The 24,730-nt window shown below is 45.7% G+C and overlaps 1 protein-coding gene across 1 annotated transcript in view; it reads left to right on the top strand.

Annotated features, from left to right (window-relative positions):
* KCNJ6 (potassium inwardly rectifying channel subfamily J member 6) overlaps positions 1–24,730 on the top strand; it is a 285,124-nt gene that overhangs the window by 167,878 nt on the left and 92,516 nt on the right. The window lies entirely within an intron of this gene.

The raw sequence follows: 24,730 nt of genomic DNA, 5'->3' as shown, positions 1-24,730 counted from the left end.
GCCCCTGTACGACGTAAAGCAGGACAGGAACACAATGGGATCTGAACTGGAAAGAGCCCATGAGGAAGCTCTGTGAAAAAGAAAGGGGAGTCTATTTCTGGTTTACACCTGAAACTAACACAACACTTTAAATCAACTATACCTCATTTTTTTAAAAAAAAAAAACAAAAAAAGGGAAGTGGAGGTAGGAAAGACTGGAGCCATGATCTAGACTTGGAGACACCTGCAACAATCCAGATGAAAACTGATAAGAGGCTGCAGAATAGCATTTATGGGCTGAGCACGTGTGTTTGAATGTGTGTTGATGCACAAAGGTACCTGGAAAGATGTTCATTAAAATGTTAACAGTAGTTACCTCTGGTGGCAGGACACAGGGTGAATTTTTTGCTTGCTTCTTTATACTTTCCTTGGTTGCTTGAAATTTTCTACATGAGGATGTGTTACCTTTATAAGCAAGAAAAAACAAAAAAACGTTTTGTTTTTGCTGCTTATTAAAAACTGACAGTGACCCTGAGAGACTGCATATACAAATAGGCAATGGCCAGACCATGTATAAAAATAGAACGTTGACCCATATCCTGTAGCAATCTGCCCAGGAAACCAACCCCTTATGTGCAATAAACAACCCAGGAAGCTAGCCTGCTTCCTGGGTCAGACTGTAGTCGGAGGTGTAGAAACCCAGACTGTCATCTCTAGTAAAACCCAGGAAGCTAAATATTGACTTCCATAACAACTGGCTCAACATGGCCGGGACGTGATTAATAACTGACAGCTTTCCTAATTTTTGTCTCTGCTTCCAACTTAGTACCAACTAAAGAAAGCTAACCATGCACCCCTAAGCAATCACATAGGATACCCCCCTACTCATTGGCCACCCATAGCTTCTCCAGACCTATAGCCTCCAATCAGGGCATACCTGAAGCCTTCCCTTTTCTCCACTATGAAGCTTTCCCACTGCTCTGCCTGCCTTTGAGTCTTTGCCAAAATGCAAGTCACATGGCTGACTCTCTTGCTATAGCAAACTCTAGTAGTCTTTGCTTTTCTCATGTGGTTGGTCTTCATTTATTCCACAACACAATCAGTTCTGCTACAGGGGGATAGTAAAGTGGGGACAAGAGGAAAAGCTTTTAGGAAGAAGAAGCCATGGGATTTGGTGTCTACTGTCAGTGGGGTGAAGGAGAGAGAAGCAAGGAAGCCTCTGGCTTCTGGTTTGGGATTCTGAGCAGATGCTGGTGACATCCATGGAGTCATGTAAAGGGAAGGAACACATGGGAGAAGTATGTGACAGGGTCTACAGGACACAGAAGGCGCACATGGTGGAGGGGGTGTGGAGGTTAGGAGAGAGACTCTATGGAGGTGTGGGGAAATCTAGGGGAAACCAGCCCGGGATGGGGAGGCATCAGGGCTGGGAACAGCTGAAGCCATCACCACCCGGAGTCCACAGGTGCCAAAGAAGGAAACCAGAGAGAACTGTGGGAGAGAGGGCCACCGAATGGGACTGTGGTGGTAGAAAGAGGAGCTCAATCCATTTCAATTCAACCTGGAGCCCACAGGAAGGCTCCACTGTCCACCTGCCTTTCCATCTACTGTCAGTGCTTCCCATGAGCTAAACCCACCAGGAAACCAGAGGACACGAGAGACCCATTGCATCCATAATAGCCATTCTCCTGTGATGTGGAGAATCAAGAAGGGTTCAGGGAAGCTCTGAATACTTAGAGAATACTTAGCCCAGACAGCCTGGGGATAATGAGCTCCATCTTGAAAATGTTCATTTTGAGGTTCCCTGGGAAATGCAGGTGGAGCTGTCTAGCAAGCAAGTCAATATGGCAGCGTAGAAATGGAAAGATCTGAGTTGGAGAGGTGGGTGTGGAAGTCATCTAAATATCAGGAGAGTTTCAGCACAAGTGACCTCTCCCAGAGAAAGAATGAGGGATGAGAAGAGAAGCAGGCTGAGGACAAACCCTGGGTGACCCCAACATTGAGGTGGGAAAACAGAAGAAGGGGTCAGGGAAGGTCAATGGGAAGGAGAATGGATCAGAGACCCAGAGACCATAATCAGGATGTTCATGAGATTTTTAGTCGTACTTTTCAGCCGTCAGGTCTACCAATAAATTAGGGAAAGATCTAAACAAAGGTACAAGGTCAAACCAAACACAAATAACTTTTGAAGTTCATGGTCTTTGAGGGCTCTAGGGGGAAGGGCAATAAGGGAAGAGTTACTGGGAGTCACAGCGTTTGCACTTCCTTGAACACATTTTGTAAAGTAGTCCCAGCAAGGGACTTCCCTGGTGGCGCAGTGGTTAAGAATCCGCCTGCCAATGCAGGGGACACGGGTTCGAGTCCTGGTCCAGGAAGATCCCACATGCCGTGGAGCAACTAAGCCCGTGCACCACAACTACTGAAGCCCGCGTGCCTAGAGCCCGTGCTCTGCAACAAGAGAAGCCATTACAATGAGAAGCCCGCGCACCACAACGAAGGGTAGTCCCACTCTCCGCAACTAGAGAAAGCCCATGTGCAGCAACAAAGACCCAACACAGCCAAAAATAAAAATTAATTAATTAATTAAAAATAAAAAAAGATTTTTTAAATAAAGTAGTCCCAGCAAGCCTGTTTAACAAGCTGCCCTGGAGGAACTGATTTGGCAGGAAAGATTAGGGTGACAAACTACATGATTGTCAATACAGGCGACGTCACCAGTGCTTCAAATATGAGACTCATACCCTCAGCGCGGGATGCCAATCAGTGCTTGGTAATTATTGATATTTTTCTTTCAAAATCCCCGAGGAAGTTTTAACGAACACAGAATTACACATAAATTCATGAGCCATCCAGTCGCCTAAACCAAAAGATACACTACCTGGTCCTCACATCTCACTTCTTCCACTTGCAAGTGTCCGTTTTTCCAAGAGCTCTTCCTCTCTGCCAAGCCCCCTTGTTGTGCAGAGCACAAAAGTAAGGTGCTCTCAATGTCTGTTTTCTCCATCCAGACACAAATTAGGTTATTGCTGATGTACAGAAAGCCAGCCCATGCTTGAACAAATGGGCGCCACCGTTTCCAAAGATGGAAAGCGGTTCACGCTAGCAGCAATCTCTTAACCCTTTTTCGACTAGTTGTGCTTAATTCCAAACCTTATTCATTTATTTCCCCAAATCCTGGGCCTCCAAGTTTGCTCCTCCCATATAGCAGCCCTTTTCTTCTCCCTTAGGCCAGGGAGTTGGCTGCTCTGAATCAATTCCAGTCCCAGCGCACTAGGAGTAGGCGTTGCTGAGGAGTAGATGTTCCACAGCAGCCCCGTCCAGTAGAAACATATGGCCAGTCCCTCGTGCTACCTTACAGTTTCTAGGAGGCACATTTAACTGGAAAATTAAATAGGTAAAATTAACATAGTGATATATTTCATTTAACCCAATATAACAATACAGAGTATTATCATTCTAATGCAAACAATAGGAAAACTGTTGATGAGATATTTTACATTATTGCATTATTACTTTTCTCATTATGTCTTCACATCCCCTGTTTGGATTGCACCTACAGCACATCTCATTTTGGGTCAGGCTCATTTCAAATAGCCAGTAGTGACAACGTGGCAGGTGGCTGTAATATTAGTGCAGATCCTGGACCCTCCTCTGGTGACCGCCCCAGGGTTCTCTCCAGCAAAAGTTACTCATTCTTCCCAGAAAAAATGAGCCCATCAGCCCATCCAAGAAGGAACTTGTGGGCTACAAAGGCTCTCTTTGTTTTGCATATATCAGGAAGTTATTAGAAATTATCACACTAAGTGAAGTAAGTCAGACAGAGAAAGACAAATACCCTTTGATATCACATATGTGGAATCTAAAAAAAAATGATACAAATGAACTTATTTATAAAACAGAAACAGACTCATAGACATAGAAAACAAACTTAAGGTTACCAAAGGGCAAAGGTGAAGAAGAGATAAATTAGGAGTTTGAGATTAAAATATATACACTACTATATATGGAGTAGATAACCAACAAGGACCTACTGTATAGCACAGGAAACCATATTCAATCAATAGCTTGTAATAATATATATATATATATATGTATAACTGAATCACTTTGCTGTATATCTGAAACTAATGCAACATTGTAAATCATCTGTATTTCAATAAAATTTTTTTGAAAAGAAAAAACCTAAAAAAAGGAAGTTATTAGAGACGGCTGGTGCAGGAAGGAGAGAGCTGGCACATAATCCACTATGCCTTATTGTGTGATGAACAGCATTATCCAAACCGACGCAGGGTCCATTAAAGCAAAACACACAAACAAAATCTCTCCTGGTCCACCTGAGCATTTATTTGAAAAATATTTCTTGGGACTCGGGGAAAAGGAAATAAATAGGAACATTAGATTTATGGCTAGAAGCGCCAGCATCTCTGGATTTATGATATAAGCCGAAAGTTTGCAAAGCTAGATAAAACATGACTTTTCAAGGACATATCATTTGCAACTGTTGACATCCACAGGCAAGGCAAAGTCGAGAGAAGAACGCCAATTTCTATTTTTCCTTTTAAAAAGAGCAGATGTAATTACTTCAGTGTATGTACTTGTGTTCAGAATTCAATCAAGTGACTTTAGAGAAATCAAATACACCTTTGCTGGAGAACCAAAAGGAAAGAGTGATTCAGTGGGAGGCTGAGCAAAACACACAGGGGAGGAGCACAGAAGCAGGAGAAAATGCAATTTTAAAAGGACCATATCCCAAGAGCATGAAACCCAAACAGCATTGCAGCAGACAGACCCCAGGCACGGGAAGCGCGAGGGCTTTTGCAATCTATGGGTTGTTAATAAGTCGGTCTCGGGAGATACAGAACACCAAACCGGCATCATAGTTACCCCCAAGGGCTGCCTGTTACCATGGCTTACGCCAGTTGTCAGTGGGAGCAGAGAATCAAAACGAGCTCACTGTTTAAAAAGAGTATGATGTGAACACTGAACACATACAGCAACAGAAAAACCCAGAATCCCCTGTGCCAAACCCATCCCTCCACCCGGCTTCTCCGAGAGCTGACCAAGTGCACAGTCCAAGAATTTCCTCTCGCTGAAGGTGGGAGTTTTCTCCCTTTCTACCAAAGGCATCTTCTGTGAGAAGCACACCTCAGCCACAGAGCCTTCCAAGCTCATTCAAACGTAGACCTGAAAACCTAGGACCAGAATGGCCTTAAGTCCCCAGACACAGCCATGTAGGGCTAAACAGCTTTATTGTGCAGTAATTTGCCATTTTCTATACAGAAACAGTCCAGAGCTGTGGCTTAGTGGACCGAGAGCCTTTGCTGGTGTTCTGACCCCATCCCTAGAGCTCACTCAGGCCCCACCCTCACTAGCTGTGAATGGACAGGAAGGAATCAACAGTCCCCTTTCCAGATCTCTTTCCCTCCCAGGATGGAAGACTCAGTTCGAGTCCTACTGTGGTCAGAGCTGCCCAAAGGTGTTCCACAATGCAAGGCTGTTCCTTGGGGAAACTGTTTGTTCCTTTTAGCAAGATGAGACCAGAAAACAAACAAACAAAACTGGCAAAGAATCGCAGAGAAGTTGCCGTCTCGACTTTCCCTCGGCTTCACTTTACAAAGGCGCTTAATTTCACAAGAGAAACACACAGCCTGAGTTGGGAGAAGAAGGGAAAGGCAAATATCTCCAATGCCTGATGAATATTCACAAAGTATTGCAGGTTCAGGTGGGGAATCGTCCGCAAGGAGCGAATGAATGATAGGTACAAATCCAGCAAACTTCTGGCCACTCTAACCCCAAATGAGACTTCCGTCTCCAGCAAACACACCCAAAGTGAGGCAGGATGAAACAGGTCTTCCCTTTGCATCGAGCCCGGACGGGTGGGGCGGGGGGTGGGGGGTCCCTCAAGGAAAGAACAAGCCATGCTTTCTGGAACACTGCCGTGCTCCCCATGACATTAGTGCCAAGCCAGGAATGCCAGCACCACAAAAGGAAAAGTTGATGCACCCAAAGTGATTGGTTGGGAAATTGATCTCAGGAGAAAAGCTCACTGTCACCCAGTCAACCGCAATGGCCCGTGGTGGCAACTTGTGTCTAATTTGCATAAGAACATGATTAAGGATGGCATCTCCCATCCAGTGAGATGCTAACGTCGGTTGAAGCTCGCAGGCGTTCATCACAGTCACTGGTTATGAATGACTTGCCAGATGTTCTAGGCTGGCTTCGGCACGATGGTCGGCACCGGAGCCTGTAGGGGTGAATGGTACATGAACAAGGAGCTGGGGGGACGGTCCTCACCCTCTGTCCATCTCCCTGCCAGGCCAGCGGCCCCGGGCAGTCATCCCAACACGCTCCATCTCCCAGCTGCCCGTATGCTTCTCAGGCTTCTGCAGATGGGGAGGCATGACCTTCTGGACTTTTACCATCCAATGCAACTTTTCTTTTTAGGTGAAATCCACATAACATGAAAACTAACCTTTTTTTTTTTTTTTTGGCCACATCCTGTGGCATGCAGCCTCTTAGTTCCCCGACCAGGGACTGAACCCGTGCCCCCTTGCAGTGAGAGTGCTGAGTCCTAACCACTGGCCCTCCAGGGAATTCCGAAAACTAATCTTTTTGAAGTACATTTCAATAGCATTTAGTGCACTGATAAAGTTGTGCCACCAGCATCTCTATCGAGTTCCTAAACAGTCTCATCACCCCAAAAGGAAACCCCATGCCCATTAAGTTGACATCCCCTATTCCAACACAACCTTTAAAGGAAGATCTTCTCTAATTACAAAAAAAAATCTCTGCACACTCCTGCCCTGACCTCAGACTAGTTTCTAGCCATAAAAAAACGTGGCATCCTCTGGCAGGGATTTAGGTTTTATTCATCTCTCTATCCCAGGGCCTAGCCCAGTGAGTGACATGTGGCTCCCAGTGGAAGTTATGGGATCAAAATGGTAGAGACAGGGCGCTAAGCCTGCACTTAGGGCGTCAGGGATGCATATTTCAACTCATCTGTTTTGAGGTGAGCCCTGAAGCTGCACTTCACCCTAGACTCTATGTGAAGTTCACCCAAGGCCTAAGCTGGCTGGGAAGCCAATGAGAGCCAGGAGGAGAGAATCCTCCTTCCTTTATGGAGTCCAGACCCCAAGGGCATCCCAAATGGCATGTCCACAGATGAGCTCCATGACACCGTTCCCTCTCCCCTTGGAAACCCAGCCATGGGTGGTCCATGGGATGCTGTGATGTGATAATCTCACATCAGGAAACAGCAAGCATTTTTCAGGGATGGGCATTTGATTGTGGCATATTTTCCCCTAAGAATTCCATCTGTCTCCAATAACAGCAGCAGCTGCTGCTCTAGGAATGGGGACTTTGCCCTCATTCCCCACCAGCGAGGCTGCTTTGGCTCTTTCAGAGCAGATGTCCTGTTCTTTTTTGCCTCCAGCTGTGGGTTTCCACCAAATGAGTCACTTCAAGGACTTTAAGTCACTTGAGGCTTTAAGCACCCCTTCTGCCTGGCTGCCCCACACTGTGCCTCTGAGGAGGGTCCGGGACTTGCACTGACCCTTTGGGATGGGGTCTGGTCTGGATACCGCACTGGTCCTTGCACCAGCCTCCACCAGAGGCGAGAGCTTTGGGGAGAAGAGCTGGAGGGGATAAGTACACAAAAATGCCCAAAGCCTGGGTGCTGAGGTCTGGGGTCTCCCTGGCGCCATGAGGGGCAGTACCACACTTAAACATAGAAAGATTGCATTTTCAAGCCCACAGGAAAAAATGCACTGGGTGAAAGCAGAAAAAGCAGCACAAAGAGTCTGTAGGTGATTCCCAGCCCTGGGCTGTACCTGTTTCTGGTTAAGTGATTCTATTTTAGAAGCTCGATTTCCATCTACCCTCTGAGTCTAGCAACAGAGTCTAAGGTAACCTCCCATGCGTGTCAGAGAGTCTTCCTCTGTTTGGATAATATGTCACTCTCGTCTTTGCTGTCACCGGGTGACTGAGTCTCTCTTTCCCAAGTCGAGGGGAGGGAGGATGGGTGGATGGGCCCCGAGAACAGTGGGTACACTGAGAGTCAGAGCAGCCTGCAGCTCCAACCGTGTCAGCCAGATAGAGAGCGGGGGGTGGGGGGGTGGGGGGCAGCCCTGAGCAAACAGCAAAGAAGGCCAAGTGTGGACCCGACGGTCTCCAATTCCCACTGCACCCCAGGAACCAGCAAATCTGTATTTCAGATACCTGTTCTGTGGAACCTAGATGTGGAATTCTGGGAGAAACACATCTAAGCAATTACAAATAATTGTAATATTATATATCTATAAAACAGGATGATTCGGAACAAGCCTAGCTTGTTCCAGAACACTCCAAGAGCGAGACAGAGTCGGCAGCATTTCCTAAACCTACTATCCCTTCACTTTCCTTCCCCGTCAAAACAGGATCCCTTCACCCTCACTCTGGGAGGTAGAACTTGTTCCAGCCGGGTGAAGAAGTAGGTTCATCCCGGCTCATGAAAGGCAACTGTTACATATTCAGGAATTTTGAGAGCTGGTCAACAGTTGATAGGTTGGAATCAGCCGTGGTGGGAGTTTTTGCAGCACAGGAATAGGCAAACTCTCTGATCAAGGCTTTACTTCCCTCCTCCCAGCCACCCCCCGTGGAGCTGCTTTAGCAGCAAAACAGTGGTCTTAGCCCAATTTAGGGAGTCTCCTGGACTTGGAGGGGGCGTCGGGGAGTCTGAGGATTCCCCATGTCTTGTCCTCTCCTCCGTGGAATCCTTGGACTGGCTCCCCTTTGTGGGGCGTTTTGAGGCCTCAGCAGTTTCCCTTCTGCACAGACTGGAAGGGAGGAGGGGCGTTCCACTCCACCCCTCCCAGTGGGAACACCTTGACCCAGCCACCCAGTCTCAGCCCTAATGGGAGGAAACCCACCCCACACTGTTTATGACATGTTCCCAGACAGTGACTTAATTATGAAAAGAAAAATGATATCCCTGGAGCCTGGCCAAATGGAGAACCAGAAACCGGCATCCAGCCTAGAGATTCAGGTTCTGCTTGCCAGCCCCTCAGAGCCTTGGGGGCAACACACGGTGACTCAAACAAATGAGAAAAACATTGAAAGCCCAAGAGACTGCGGAAAGTGAAGGCAGTGAGATTTGATGCCTACCCAGTCACCTGGTGGACTGCGTCAGTCAAGTGCCGTTTGAAGAGAACCCAGAATGCTGGTGCAGGTTCACAGAAACTGGGCTGCCCAGGAAGTTGGGGCAGAGGTGAGGGAATGGCCACACCTACCTGTCTGATGCAGGTGGAGGAGAGCCGTTCTCTTCTTTGAAACCTGGGGGAATGCAAGCCTCATATGTGTGAAAAATGGTGAGATGTGATTCTCACATCTACTGAAACCTCATGGAAGTCTTTTGAGAACATATGGCTAAGATTGTATTTTATTTGCTTCCCAGGGAAAATAAGATGCAATGTATTTCATTGGATAGAGACCATTCAAAAATATATCAAGCTTCCTTTTTTTTTTTTAATTGAAGTATAGTTGATTTACAATGTTGTGTTAGTTTTTGGTATACAGCAAAATGATTCGGTTATATATATATATATATATATATGTATATATATATATTCTTTTTCATATTCTTTTCCATTATGGTTTATTACAGGATATTGAATATAGTTCCCTGTGCTATACAGTTGATCCTTGTTGTATATCTATTTTAAATACAGTGGTGTGTATCTGTTAATCCCAAACTCCTAATTTATCCACCCCCCTTCCCCTTTGGCAACCATAAATTTGTTTTCCATGTCTGGGAGTCTGTTTCTGTTTTGTAAATAAATTCATTTGTGTCATATTTTAGATTCCACATATAAGCAATGTCATATGATATTTGTCTTTCTCTGGTTCACTAAGTATGATAATCTCTAGGTCCATCTATGTTGCTGCAAATGGCATTATTTCATTCTTTTCAAGCTTCCTTTTAAAAGGAATTTCTTATTTCATCCTGAAAAAAAACAATTGTAGATGGGGAATATTTTTCAGGATGAAAGCTGATGGGGTAAGTTGTCTACCAGCAAAAAGGCACCTTTTCTGGAAAAAAAGGCACCGAGAGGTGGGGAAGGAAGGTCAGTGGCCCAAGATAAGGAACCAAGTGGTTGTCTGGGCACTTGAGTCTGCAGACCCCGAATCCAGTGCATTTGCCCTCCGCAAAGCCCTGGCGGAGGACATACCCATTCCTGCGTGCTAAGGCAATGATTGCATGGAACAGGCTTCTCTTCAAAAGACTCTCAAATGCCAACAGCAGATCTTGCCAGAACAACACAGATTTAATGAAGTGCAAAATGTAGGCCTTCTGCATTCCAACCGGAATTTCACCAGGAATTTAAGCCACATCTCCAGTAAAAGCAATGCAGTTTCATTGATGCAGGAATTAGTGTAATCACTGAAATACATTCGGAGGATACAAGCTTTCATAAGAAAAGAGGCCGTCGGCTTTAATCTGCTCGAAATGCTACCACTTAAACTTTAAGTGCAAAGTTAAACGACAGGATGCCTATAGATCGTGCAGTAAAGGTGAAGTTGAGGGGGGAAATGATGCAGGGAAATAACTGTTTTCTTGTAAAATTAAGCATACCTTGTTAGAGCAGAGAAAATACCCTGAATCCTGCTCTCCAGCCCCCACCCCCAATTTTTTTGCTGGTAGCAGGTGGAGTCTCCCAGCAGGTGTTTCATGATGGGGACCAGTTATCCTGAGCCCTCAATTACCTGGTCACTTCTCAGAGTGAACTGCCAGGACCCTTCTCCTGAAACCCAATTATTGTCGCTCCCAGGAAAGGGGCAGCAGAGGAAACAAAATTCAGTTTTCCACTTGCTAGAATTCTTAACAGCAAGGGGTCTGTGGGAAGCAGTGAGCTGAAACAATTGTCCAAAATTGGAACTCTGACTAACGTGAGGGCTGAAGTCCTTCCTCCACTGTGAAAACCCGCAATGTGGTGGGGCCTGACTAGGCTCTGCCTGTCCTGCTCCAGAAAATTGACAGAAACGTTATGCCCATCAGTCAGGGAGGGACTGGATATTCTGAAACAGCTTCCTCTGTCCTCACCCTAGAGCTTACCAAACCCTTCATAGAATATTGGGCACCTCACAGTTCTAGAATCTTCGGGAGGTTGTCTTGGGGCTCAGCTCTACTGCAGAGCTAAGAAACTACTTTCTCACCTCTCCCGGCCCCTCCTTGTCCCTCCTCAAGGCTGGAAAGTCAGATCTCTTCTGTTCGCTCTCCAGGATGGAGGACCGCAGTCCAGGGACAGGAAGAAGAAAGGACTGGAACGACTGTCCCCGTTCTGAGCTGGACACAGCTTGTCATCCTTCCTGTGTCAGGCACGGTGGCTTCAGCAGACAGGAAGGGATGGTCCTCTCTCTGCGGGCGATGCTTGAATTCCACCCCTTCCCAACCCCGGGATATCTTATTCACTACCATGCCAGTGCTTTCGTCCAGAATTCCCCATTGCTCCGTTTCCACCAGCTCCCCCCTCCCCTCGTTTGAAAATCCAGGTCTCATGCTTATTGTTCCCGGCCACCCTGCCCCCTCCCTCCACCTACAGACAAAATGTCTCCTGCCTCTTCAGCCCATCATCACCCTCTTCCCCTGCAGCCTGACTTGCATTCTGACCGGTCTATTCAGAGTCGCCAGTGGTCTCCTGGCTGCCAAACCCAATGACCTCTCCTCTGCTAAATATGGGGCCTTGGCTTCCCTGACCTGGACCCTCCCCTCAGCAGAGCCTTCTCCCCTCTGCTAACTCCCTCTCTCACTCCCTCCTCAGACCACTCTCTGTCGATACCCCCTGGGTACCTATGGTCTCAATTCTTTTGTGGTCCCTCTATGCTCTCATGTTCTGGGACAGCTCGCCCATCGCCCTCAACACCACTGGGCTGGGGCGTTGTGCATCTCTGTGCTGTTTGATTAATGGAAAGAGCCCTAGACGCGCAGCCAGCACCCTCGACCAAACACAGTTCTAGCCGTGTAACCTCGGGTGAAGACTTCAGCCTTTCTTGCATCAGTGATTCAAGTCTGCCACACCGATTCCTGAAAGATGAGAATGAGCTGAAACAGCAGGTGAAGCCACAGAGCTCAACACTGACCCATAGGAGGGATTCGATAAATATTCACCCTGCCTTCCAACGGCCAGTCCCCCTTCCCAATTTAAAATTTTATAAAAGACACCTGAATTTTCCCACTTACTACACTGGTTTTGGGCACACGAAGTCCTAGAAGGTCTTTTTTTTTTTTGCAATGCTTTCCCTTCTCCTCCACCTTCCCCACTCTAGAGTGACCCTTACCCCAGACACAACCCCACAAATCCATCACCCTTTTATTTCCATCTCTTCCACTCTATGGGGTAATTCACTCGAAGGGCACCCAAGTGAGGCAAGATCCTTCTCACTGACGCACTTTCCCTTGCGTTGCTCACATGCACATACGCACACACATCCTCACATCTCTCCACAGTAGCCGAAGGGAAAGAATATGAGTTTCAGGATCAGGTCAACCTGACGGAGAGTCCTATTCCGGCCCCATTTTAGATGCATAAGCTTCAGCAGGTCACTCAACCCGACAGATCTTCATTGCCTCCCCTGCAGGGTGGGTCAACATTTCCTGGTGGCTATGGTGCCCCACCCAGTACGTGGCACATAGTATATGCTCATTAAAGGTTGGCTTTCATTTCCCACCTCCTTCAAGATGCCTTTGCTAATTAGCCCAGCCACGGCCTACCCCTGTCTCTGACATGCTGGCAAATTCTTAGTCTCTCATCCACCGTGTAGAGTGCAACTCACATTGATATGGGACAGTGTGCGCGTCTCACATCACCAAGCAGGTTCTTCGCTTCCAGATGGGTCTACCCATCTGTGTCTTGGATTGCATCTGAATTTCTCACAGTTTCCAAGACAGTGTTGAGCTTATAAAAATTGTGATTAATATAGCTACAAATTGGGTATCTTCTTCAACCCAGACACTACCATAACTTGTAACCATTTGTTCAATGTCTGCTACGGACCAGGTGATTTATTTCTTTTTCACAGTAACCCAGCAAAGTAGGTCTTATGATTCTCATTTTATAACTGAGGAAACGGACACTCAGAGACTGAAGCGCCCTGAGCAAATGCACACGGATTGGAGGTGGGAAAGCAGTGTCCCAGACAGGCCTGCCTGCTGCCAAAGCCCAGTGCCTTGTCCCAGGCCACACTGCCCAATGCAATTATGTCATTTCATTCTCCCATCAACCCAGCAAGGCCATTTTACAAATAAAGAACCTGTAGCTTGAAGCCCCCCAGCTGGTGAGCAGCCCAACAGAGATGCCTCAGGTCTGGCTGAGGCGAAGGCACGCACTGGACTCATCAGGAGAGAAAGAGTAGAGGAATTTTCACTCCAGAAGGGAACCGCCAAGTCCAAGGTCTCTGAAGAATGGGAAAACCTGAGGCAGCCCCATCTTCAGAGAACAGGGAAGGTGGGAAAACTTAGACTGGAATCCATGGACTCAGAGCTCACTCTGGCTCTGCCTCCTTGCAAGTCAGTTGGCTTCCTGGGGCCTCACTTTCTTCCTGTGTAATGAAAAGAGAATGAAATTTTGTCATTTGCAGCAACATGGATGGACTTGAGGAGCATTATATTAAGTGAAATAAGTCAGAAAGAGAACGACAAATGCTGTATGGTATCACTTACATGTGGAATCTAAAAAATACAACAAACTAGTGAATATAACAGAAAAGAAGCAGACTCACAGACATAGAGAACAAACCGCTGGTTACCAGTGGGGAGAGGAAAGGCGGGGAGGAGCAACATACGGGTAGAGGATTAACAGGTACAAACTATTAGGTATAAGTTACAAGGATATATTGTACAACACAAGGAATATAGCCAATATTTTATAATAACTGGAATATAACCTTTAAAAAATGTGAATCATTATATTGCACATCTGTGACTTACAGAATATTATACATCAACTATACTTCAATAAAAAAATTTTAATTTAAAAAGGAGGAGGACAAAATAAATGATGCCCAGAGTTCGAGAAGTGCTAGCTAGGCACGCAAATCACTGACTGGATCTCAGTCATCTTGCTCCCCTCCTCTGGACACCCTTGTGCAGTGCACAACCTACACAACTGTATGCAGTGGTCCTGAGAGGTTCTTACTGGTTCTCACTATCCAAGGTTCAGATTCTTGAAATCCAATGAGAAGAGAAATCATGGTATTGAATGTTGGTCTCCTCTGATCTGTCCAAAGTGACCTGTCATTTCCCTCCTTTGAGCACTGAACTTGCACCTTGTACAAAGTCATATCCACGTGCACAGCAGCCAGGGTTAGTCCTCTGACCTGGCAGTGGGTACTAGACATTCTAAATTTAGGTTCATGTTGTGGAGCCCCCAAGCTACGATTTTTAATAGGAACATTTGCCCTTTAGTTTCTGTCACATATTCCCAGTGGAACGTAGTAGCCGTTCTGCCACACACACACACCTATGACTTTAAACTTTCCAGTCTGTCAGAATTTCTGATTATTATAATGGTCTCCCATAGTTACAACAGCTCAAGGTACAGGACAAATAAAAGCGACTTCACCTCCCTACGACACATCAGACATCAGTGGCAGGCATCACCACCAGCCCCCAAGGAAGGAGACTCTTCACACAAGGACTTATGCAAAACGACAAGCATCAGGACAAGGGGCCAGAGGCAAACTATTGACTTTGAGCTTTAAGCACCACTTGTAACTACAGCTCTGAATTTTCTCTCAAATGTGTTCCAGTCGTCAATGGGAGCCTCAGTGGAAAAATGCAGGCATGAATATAACAGGAAAACCCCACCCTGTCCTCTGTCTGGAGCATCATCACCTGTAATTCATTACTGCTGTTTGTAAACTTTTTCCTGAAGTAAGACAAGAAAGCATCTTAGAAGCTAATCTTCCCCTCTCGTTTAGAAAATAGATACACTGGGCTTCCCTGGTGGCGCAGTGGTTGAGAGTCCGCCTGCCGATGCAGGGGACACGGGTTCGTGCCCTGGTCCGGGAAGATCCCACATGCCGCGGAGCAGCTAGGCCGTGAGCCATGGCCACTGAGCCTGCGCGTCCGGAGCCTGTGCTCCGCAACGGGAGAGGCCACAACAGTGAGAGACCCGCGTACCGCAAAAAAAAAGAAAATAGACATATAGACATGCTTTTCTTTTTGTTAACACAATTTACTTTTTTATTGTGGTAAAATGCATATAACATAGAATTTACCGTTCCAACCATTCTGTAGAATCTACAGTTCTGTGGCATTAAGTACATTCATATTGTTGCGCAACCAACACCATCATCCATCTACAGAGCTCATGATCTTCCCAAACTGAAACTCCATACCTATTAAACCCTAACTCCCCATTCCCTCCTCCCCCAGCCCCTGGTAACCGCCATTCGTATTTCTGTCTCTAAGGATTTGACTACTCAAGGGACCTCATATAAGTGAAATCATACAATATTTGTCCTTTTGTGACTTTATTTCACTTCACATAATGTCCTCAAGGTTTATCCATGTTGTAGCCTTTTTAAGGCTGAATAATGTTTCATTGTATGTATAGACCACATTTTGCTTATCTATTCATCTGTTGATGGACACTTAGATGTCTTCCACCTTTTGGCTATTGTGACGAATGTTGCCATGAACAGGAGTGTACAGGTATCTGTTTACATGTGCTTTTCTTGACCAGTAAGGATGGGGACACCTTTGGCTGATCTGTGATTATGCAGAGTTCAGTTATTTGCATTGTGAGATGCAGATTCAATTCAATGAGTCTGCTGAAGTACAGATTTCTTGCAATTCACACTGGAAAATGAGCCCATCTGAAGCTCCTCCATGACACAGAGCCTGAGACAGATGTCACCAATATTCCCTTCCCATCTTTCTCCTTTCCTCCTCATACCACACTTAACCTTTCAGGAGGAAGCTTCATCCCTTTTTCTGTACGCGCCCATCCCCCCACCCTTGCTCTTGACAGCACTATGTGTTGACTTCCATTCCACCAGACCCCTCACTCCCACACTCCCCCCTTCCTTGTCGGGTCAGCCTCTCCGCTTCAGCTTCTTCTCAGGATGCAAAGGTGTTAAAAACTCCCCAGGTTCAAAGTCACCAACTGTATTAGTTTCCTTGGCTGTCACAACAAGTTGCCACAAAGTGGGGGGCTTAAAACAACAGAAGTGTGTCCTCTCACAGTTCTGGAGGTCAGAGTCTGAAATTAAGGCTTCAGCAGGACCATTCTCCCTCCAAAAGCTCTAGGGAAGAATCCTGCCTTGCCTCTCAGCTTCCAGGGGTTCCAGGTGTTCATTGGCTTGTGACCACATCACTCCACTCCCTGCCTTTGCCATCACATGGCCTTCTCTGTGCCTCTGTCTGTCCTTTTCTGTGTCATATGAAGATGTTTTAACTGGATTTGGGGCACACCCTACTCCAGTATGATCTCATCTTGATCCTTATCTTAATTACATCTGCAAAGACTCTACTGTCAAATAAGGTCACATTCTGAGGTTCCGGTGGACATGAATTTGGGGGTGGGACAAGGTTCAGCACACTACACTAGTAAATCCCAGGTGCCAAGCCCAGTGGACATGACTCAGTAGCTGTACGCAGAATTTGTTTTGTTTATTTAGAACAGAAATAGCTTTATATTGCCTACTGATTTTTTAGATGATAGAACTATTAACAGAAAGTTTAAACATAAAAAAATTGAAAGAAAGCAAAAACACCAACAAACTTACAGCTCAGAGATTGATCCCAATGATCATTTTGGAGGACATTCTTCTACACACACTCACTAATGCAAAAAGGCAATATATGCAAAGTAAACTATATGTTTTATTCTGTTTTTTCACTTAACGCTATGGCATGGACAACCTGCCAGGTTGATAAACACATATTCATTCATTCAATAAATAGGTGCTGGGGCTTGCTCTGTGTCAGGCACTTTTTCCAGAGCCTGAGATCCATCAGTAGATAAAACACATAGAGATCTCTACCCAGGAACTTCCTTTCTGACAGTGGCAACAGACAATAAAAAATAAACACAATAAATAAACTCTTTCATGCTGGAAGGTGAAAAGTGCTACAGAAAAAGTAAACAGTAGCATAAGGAGGAGAGATGTGAGGACCTGAAGGAAGTGACTGAGATTTTTAAGAGGAGGTAAATGTCCTCATTAAGAAGGTGATTCTTCCACAAAGAGTTGAAGACCCCAAAACATTGGGAAATCATATTTAATAACTGCACAATATTCCATTGATTAGAGCTGCAACAATATGTTTAACTAGTGCTCTGTGGATAGACATTTAAGTTGTTTCTAATTTTTAACTATTATAACTGAGGCTGCAATATCCCCTGCCTACAATAGATAAATGTTGGTAAAATTATTTTCTTAGGATAAATGTCTAGATCCAGAATTGCTAATACGAGGCATCTAATCATTTCTAAATTGTGAGACCTACTGTCACTCTCTCCTCCAGGAAGACTTTGCCAGTTTACACATCTGATAATACATGCACGTTCACAATTCCACTGCCCCTCAACACATATACTCCACATGCTGTATTTATGGTTTATTTTTAATGTTACTAACTTTAGAGTAAAAAAATGTTATTATATTTGTACTGCTTTTACTTTGCCATGGTTGAGCATATGCTTTTCAGCTCCGAGTATTTCTTCTCTTATAAACTCCATATTCATTTCCTTTGATCGGATTTTTCTACGGGGGTATTTATTGCTTTTGTAAATCAGAAATATATATGTGATGTGTGAAAATATTTTTTGTGGTTTGTCTTCTTGCTTTTTTTTTACAAACATTTATAATTTTTATATTGACAAAAATACCAGCATTCCAAGATAGTTTCTGGATTCCTCTTACGATTAGAAAGGCTTTCTCAACTCGGAGAACTATAAAAACATTCAAATCTTCTACTCCTTCTGTAGTTTTTATTTTTTTGTACTTAGATCTTTGATCCACTTGGAATTTATTCTGATATAAGGAAGAGGGAAGGGATGCATCATTTTTCTTCCAGTTGTCCCTACAGTGTGTGCCAAATGCCCCCTTTGCCCCCCTAAGACTCCAGTTCCACCTGCCACCTGGCTACCTGCCTGCCCTCCCTCTTCTCCTCACATCTCTCATTCCTTCCTCAGCACCCGCTCTGGGTTCTCTACTTCTGGCTTCATATTGTAATTGTTTTCCAGAATCCTGTCTTCTATATCCTCTACTTACTCCACAGCCTCCAGAAGAACTTTCACCCATGCCCATAGTTACACTTCCATGCACATGTGCTAACAACCTCCAAATCTAGAGCTCGGTCCAGGTCACTGATAAGCTTCAGCCCATAGGAGAGAGCAGACACTTGAAACTAAACCTGCCCACACCACATCATCCTCTGCCTTCTGGTCTCAACCATCCTGTCATCCCCCATTCTCCTGCCCACACCCCTCCGCAGTCTCTAATCTCCAAATTATTTTAGTTTTGCTTCTTATTCAGCCCCCAATCCACTGCCCCCTCTTCACCCTCATGGCTGCTCCCTTAATCCAGCAGCTAGCCATTTCTTCTTACCAGCATGCCTCTAACCCAGAGGTCAGCAAATGACAGCCCAGGGAGTCAGATCCAGGCTGCAGCCTCCTTCTGTGCTGCCCATGAGCTAAGAATAATTTTACATTTTTAAAGCATTGTAAAAAGTCTTTCAAAAAACAAAAGAGTATGCAACAGAGACGTGTTGCTTGCTTGCAAAGTCTAAACTGTTTACTATCGGCCCTTTGCAGAAAAAGTTTGCAGAACCTTGCCTCTAATCTACACTCCACTGGGGGCCTCCAGTGGTCTCAGACCTGCAGGCATTCTGTATACGCCCACCACTCCTCTGCCCACAAGCACCCCATGGGGGTTACTTATGATTTTCTTAGAGTCATGTGAAACAAATCTCTCCATTTCTAAGTTACCAGATATATGGGACGGAACACCTTCAGATCAAGTACTTGATAATTATTTAGCTTCTATGTGCTAAATTCCATCGATCACATGCCAGGAGAGTCTCAAGGTTTTGTTAGAAAATATCTTTTTTTCTTTATGATGGTAAAAGGAATATAAAGTCATTCTGGAAAATTTGGAAAAATCAGAATGTTTAAGAGGAAAATTAAAAGCACCCATAGCCCCCCTCTCAGAAGTTCCCTATTAACATGTGTGCATTTCCTTCCAGTCTTTGATTTTTCCTGTGCGTTTGAGATCCATCCCGTTTTTCCATTGGGTTTTTCCCCCACGATACTAAAAATTCTTGAAGTGCTCTTCGGACATTTTCTTAGACACTGTAAGTTTCGCCCATAGAATTCGTATACAATTTTCAATGTAGAATTTCCCATCAGGAGAGCATCTATTCACGGCAGCCTTCTCTCCACAAGCGGTGCCCCCCAAATTCGAGGTGCTTCCGGTAATTCTGGGATCAGGTCCTTTCCAGTTTGTAACTCAGTCACATGTTATTTCTTTGAGGTTAAAGTTCAACACCAGGCTATTTTGCACCTTACCTAGTTTTATGTAAATTGGTCATCTTTCTAATAGAAAGAAAAAGAACATGGGGGTAGAGGGGGGCGGGAGAGCGGCTTTTTCACACACAGTCACATTTACTCTAAACCAAAATAACTCAGGTTAAGTAAATCATCAAGATCCTTGGCGCCGTTCCTCCCGTCCTTTTGCACGCTGTACAGCACTTCACAGTTGGCAGAGAGTTCCTATACATTATCTCTGGTCAAGCCACGTGCACGATGCTGAAGGACCAGGGTGGCGGGTCTCACCGGGACTCTGATGCACATGCGCATGGCTGGGGGCCCAGGGCAAGCTCCTGAGAGGCGGTGGGGGTCGAGAGGGGGTGGGGTGGGAAGTCGTTTGTGTCCCCGGCTGTGCCGGAAGGCAGGTAGGTTTGTCTGCTTTCCCAACAGCAGCTGCAGCTCCCCACGCCGAGCAGCTCAAATGCTCTTGCAAATGCAATTCACATCACCCGGTCAAATTCACACCTGGGATTCCAAGAAAGAAAGAAACGTTAAGAGCTAGATAATCAACATTCCCTTCTGTATTTCCACCCCACCCCCCACCCCACCCCACCCCACCCCACCCCCCCGCACGCGCATTTGCATTCCTGCCCGGGTGCTGAAGCACGCTCACAGCTCAGACCTGGAATGGCCCTCTCCCCAGTCCAGGGCTCCCTGACACTGCTCTGGGCAAGGCCTGGAGGCTGTGCTGCCTTCTTCTGCCCACTCCACACCCCACCTCTTCTCCTTGCTGGCCTCACCTCTTCTGCCCCTTGAGACTCCTACTTCAGTCTCCTCTACTCTCCAGGTACTCTCACATTTCATTGGCTTTTTTGATTTCTCAACTCTGCCTGTTCCCCGCCAGCCACTGTCAAGTGGGAGGCCCAGCTTACCTCCCCATCTTCCCTTGGATGCATCTCACGTGCACCCACTGCCTCACCTGCAGTGGTGCCTCTGAGGCTGTTACCAAGTCCAAGCTCGTACTGCTTGCCGCAGGACAGGCTGATAAATCAAGAGCTGAGCTGTTGGGGCAATGAATAACGACTTTATTCAGAAAGCCAGCAGACTGAGAAGATGGCGGACTAGTGTCCCAAAGAACAGTCCTACCCAAGTTAGAATTCAGGCTTCTTTTGTACTAAAGAGGGAGGGGGTGTAGTTGGTTGTTGCAGACTTCTTGGTGTCGGAAGCCTTTGTTATTGCAGCTATTCAGGTAGGTCCAGTCATGATGTTCCTATAAACCTCCAACAAGACAGTTATCCTCTGTTCTGCAACTTTTTATCTCATGAATGGAAAAGTGTTACACTTTTAAAGGTCAGAGCCTTGAGAATGGGCTATCCTGTATATTTCAGGCTATAGGCAACATTCTTAACTTGTAGCAAAAGCACCAGAATACAAAGGTTAAAGTAAAAGAAACAGATCCCATATAGAGTCATTGTTCTCCCCCACTCCAAAGACACCTTTCCACCATACTCCCTGGGACATTCAGCTTTCTTTGTTTGCTTCCATTTTTGTTTGTTTTTAAAAGGCACTTAAGTAGCATATACATTGATATTTTTTCCCTGACACAAAACACAGACATTCAATTAACCACATGCTAGTTCATTAGTGTCGGCTAAAAAAAAAGTATATGCACACCTAAGAGTTGAGAGTTATGTTTTATTCAGCAGATACACTGAGGACTTCAAGCCTGGGAGGCAGCATCTCAAGTAACCCTCAGACAACTGCTCTGAGGAGGTGAGGGGGGCGCTAGGAGATACAGGAGTTTTACAGCAAAGGGCGGGTAGTAGGAACAAAAGATTACTGTTAATAAAAGAAAGTTAGGTATCTCAAATTAAGGAATTTAGTGCTTTTCTATGCATAGGAAAATGCAAGCGTCTAGGCTCACTGAAACCATTCTTTTGATATGAACCTCAGCTATGGGGCCAATACCCTGTGTTTTCACACCCACACTTTCCTCAAGCCTCACCATGGGGAGTGGCCACAGTCTGCTGGCTGCTAGATGGCAGGTATTCTTTGTTTCCTCCCTGAGTTCCCTCAGCGCTCACCAGCTCACCATTGGAGGGCTGCAATTGCTGATGACTCTGACATCCTTTGTTTACTGATATGGCTGGCAATGTTTTATTTCTCAAAAGACAATGTTAGAAAACAAAATTCAACTGAGTACATTTGAAGAAAAAATTGGCTTTATTCAACAATTCATGAATCAGGCAGCATCCCATCTAGCAAACAGACAGGAGGGGTCCTGTACAAAATGGATGGTTTTTAAAGGCCTAAAGGGGATGGGACAGGAAGTCATAAACAATTGAGGATTATTTCAAGCAAGGTCACTTGCCTTGGGGGAAGGCAGGGGTCTGTGTGGTAGGCTACCTCATCTGTGGCCAGAAAATTCCAGACTGACTGGTAAAAGGTCACATCCCTGGGAGGGACTGAACCTGGATAGGTATTCAGTCCCCATTGACTGATGTAGAGCTTAGCACAAGTGACTCCATTTTTGGATCCCTGTTTCTTTTCAACAACACCAAACCCAAACACCCCATCTTCACTCTCTTCCCCTCTCCCTGCTCTTTCCCACACTAGCCCCCTGAGAACTCTTCTGTCTGCTTATCCGTGTCAATACTGCTGCCCATAAAATTAGACAGAAGGCTCAATTTGATAACAGACACAAAATACATAGCTGCTCAAACGCAATTTTTTTTTCTTGTTTCTAGTTGGATGGCAGCTCTCTGCCACCAGCTGGGAACCCAGGCCCCTCCACCTCATGACTCCATCATCCCTTGTAGAAGGGGCAAGGGCATAGGAGGGGACACACCCACTATTTCAGGCCTTGGTCCAGAAGGGCACACCCACTCCTGATGGGCCAGGACTCGGCACGTGGCCACTCCTCAATGCAAAGCAGGCCGGGAAATGTGGTCCAGTCCTGAGCTAGGAAAAGGAAAAAAATGGATTTGGAGGATCAACTGGCAGGCTCCCGAGACTGTCCAGAGCACTTATCTCTACTCCTCCATTAACCCTTCAGACAGGAAGGTTACAACTGAGCCAGAAAATGCAGAAAACAGCTTCACACAGGGGGCTGGGGTATGTGTAGGTTGCCTCCATGAAATGTTAAAGCATGGAAGATGGCAGAAGACTGTTGGGAGTCAGCTATTCAGACAAACCCCCCTCTTCCACTTCCCACCCCGTGGAAACAAGAACCCAGGGTGATTCTGCACAGGCAGCGAGCTCCTCACCTGGGCCAGAGCCAGACCACACTGCAGCTCTGCAGACAAGGCCGCTCCACGCTGGCCGATCCTGAGCTGAATTCAGCCCACGTGAAGTCACACTTAGAGATTCCCTCTCAGGGCAAACTTAGCAGCGAGAGCTCGGACATGCGGCCCCCTGGGCCACAAACATCCCACCTTGCCAGGGGTGCCTGCAGTGAGCAGGGACGTTCTCCGTGACCTCCATCCAGATACCCCAACCCCCTCCATCCTGTCCCACTCTCAGCTGCTTCCTTCGACTCCTGTCCTGGTATCTGCTTTGAAATAAAAGCAAGGTTTTATTTACAAATGAAGAGTTACTGAGGGTAGTGATCTAAAGTCAAAGCTATCGGACCAAACATCAAGCTTGCAGACCAAATGCTGCCTCTTCCTTGTACTGAAGTCTAAAACTGGATCTATGGGATTGATAATGAAGGAAACTATCCAACCATGAGCAAGGTTAATCCATAAGTTAAGTTGGTACCACACAAGTCCCATCCCCAGCTGTTTTCTTATTCAGATAAACGTTTTTTCTCAACGGACTGTGTTTCTCCCTTAACCAAAGGGAGAAAATGCATGGCAAAGTCAAATGACACAGAATAAAAGCCTGAGGGAAGAAACTGCTTATAAAACTTTCAGAAAGCTTTGAAATTATTGGCTAAACAAGTAATTTCATACAGTGGTTTATATGTATTTCACAGCAGCATCAGTTCCAAATGTCCCTTTGCACTCGGATTCCGGGAGAGTTTTCCTAATGCTTCGTCATCAAATGATTGTACCGATGCATTAATTATGAAGGCCGTGAGGAATAAAATAACCGCAAGCCAAAACTGCAGATGTTAAATGTTGAGGCAGAAACCAAATGAAATGTGTAAACACATAGAAAGAGAGAGAACATTTCCCCCACACGTTTTTTAACCTTGGCATTGCGTCAACCATTAGGGTAAAAGGCATGCATACTTACCAATAAAATCCAGAATTTCTTTTAAACTGAAATTTGACTGACACCTTAAAGAGTTCCCTCAAAATTCTTGCCCCTAAATATAAGGAGAGTGGCAAAGGAACAACTTATTACAAAAGAATGTTTATTACATGTCTGTTCCATGCAGGCACATATAATGCACATGTTAACTTTATAACAACCCTGTGAATTGGCTATCATGATTACCATTTTGTAAATGTGAAAACTGAGGATCAATCAGTGAATTTTAACAGTCTATTGTTCTACTCAGGCTGCCATAACAGAATACTACAGACTGGGAGGCTTAAACAACAGCAATTTATTTTCTTACCGTTCTGGGGGCTGGAAGTTTAAGATCAAGGTGCCAACAAGGTTGGTTTCTGGTGACCTCGGTTGGTTTGGAAGGACCTTTCTTCCTGGCTTACAGACAGCTGTATTCTCACTGTGTCCTCACGTGGCCTTTCCTCTGTGTGCACACCCCTGGTGTCTCATCCTCTTGGATCAGGGCTCCACCCTTCTGACCTCATTTAACCTTAATTATGTCCTTAAAGCCCCCTCTCCAAATACAGTCACACTGGGGGTTAGGGCTTCAACATATTTGGGGATGGAGTGGAGGTGCAGTTTGGTCCATAACTGATAGCATGACCAGGAGCCCACAGTTGCTGAGTGGTAGACCCAATACTGTCTGAATCTAAACATTTCTTTATCCAGAGTGCACTGCCTCTCACATACCACAGCATCTCAGAGAGAATGCGGACACATCCCACTGTGAAAGCTGACTCTTAGAACTTGCTGGCAGGGAGACAATTTCACAGCAGTTAAGCTCTGTCCCTGTGAGAAGGGTGGTGAAGTCCTTACACAAGCTAGATCACAGAGGCCAGGAGTCCAAGGCAACCCATTCAGATGACACCCCCCAAAAAAGACTTCATCTACACTGTTAATAGCTACACAAATGGTCAAATGATGGTTTCCTACCATATTCCATCCACAGTGGGATTTCCATGACC

The sequence above is a fragment of the Pseudorca crassidens genome, chromosome 5 (genome assembly GCF_039906515.1).
Source record: "Pseudorca crassidens isolate mPseCra1 chromosome 5, mPseCra1.hap1, whole genome shotgun sequence".
In the NCBI taxonomy this organism is placed as follows: domain Eukaryota; kingdom Metazoa; phylum Chordata; class Mammalia; order Artiodactyla; family Delphinidae; genus Pseudorca; species Pseudorca crassidens.
The sequence above is the reverse complement of the archived record's forward strand: the minus strand, read 5'-3'. Positions and strand labels throughout refer to the sequence as shown.